This window comes from Elephantulus edwardii, unplaced genomic scaffold (assembly GCF_000299155.1).
Source record: "Elephantulus edwardii isolate Elephantulus edwardi_28Jun2011 unplaced genomic scaffold, EleEdw1.0 scaffold00503, whole genome shotgun sequence".
Taxonomy (NCBI): domain Eukaryota; kingdom Metazoa; phylum Chordata; class Mammalia; order Macroscelidea; family Macroscelididae; genus Elephantulus; species Elephantulus edwardii.
The window spans coordinates 55,978-57,075 of record NW_006400253.1 but is presented as its reverse complement, the minus strand read 5'-3'; positions in this window follow the sequence as shown (position 1 = coordinate 57,075).

Sequence of the window (1,098 nt, the reverse complement as noted above, 5' to 3'; positions counted from 1 at the left end):
GGTTGGCGCAGGATAGAGCAGGGTTTAGAGCTGTTGTGCATAGGGTCGCTATGAGTCGGAAACGACTCAATGGCACATAACAACAACAACAACAGGTTAAACTTGGCTTACATGGCATCCACCTAGTATCCTGGCTTTCTTTGGCAGCAAAGTGTTTTGTCATGCAGGGACATGGATAAAAAAGACTCAACTCCAGTCCTGGTGATTTTTTCTTGGAGATACTTAGGTTCTACCTTTTCAGTTTATATTCATCCACTTATGTGTCCATGAAATAAAGGGTACTATTTGCCATATTTAAGGGGTACTCCCATTATGATTGTCCTGGGATTGAAGAGTTTGCATTTCATCCTGAATCCTGCTGTAACTATTTTGTTTAATTGGTCACAGGGGATAATTCTAATAGCTAGTATATCAAAATATACACATAATGGTAGATAGACTTCAACCCATGACAACATGACTAATATTATTTTATGGAAATGACACTTCACCTCTGTGGCATTTCTTCTCTAAACCCACAGTTATTGCTCTGGTTGTTTACCCTGAATTGGAAAACATGCAATTAAAAACAATAACAAAAATCCTGGTGAGTAATAAGATTTTCTAGATGTTGTTCTTAGGTGCCTTCCTTCAAGTCTTTTATGACTCATAGTGACCCTGTGAAAAACTGTGTGAGGCCGTGCTCTATCCTGCACCAATCTCTCAGTCTCCACCCTCCTTGAGACCATTCATGCTCACTCTTTGTCCATCCCTCTACATGCACGTGCTCATCTTTTTTGCTGACCATCTTTCCCAGTTTATCTTTCTCCATGGCCTGGGGCCTCCTGAAACCATTCCCAAAGTATGTGGATCTCTAAGGCCAACATTAATTGTTATATTTTCATGAGAAAAAAAAATTTGGTGAATTTTAACAATGACTTTTCACTGGTAATCTTTAATTTTGTGTTTGTTTGATTTTAATATATGTTAATGAAATAATAAAGTTTATGTGGTCAAGTAGTGTTAATACCAGTGGGAAGTACAGTATTTGATGTTACTTTGTTGTTATTTTTGAATACCCTTGTGTCCTAGATGACTCATCACAACCATATGAATGAA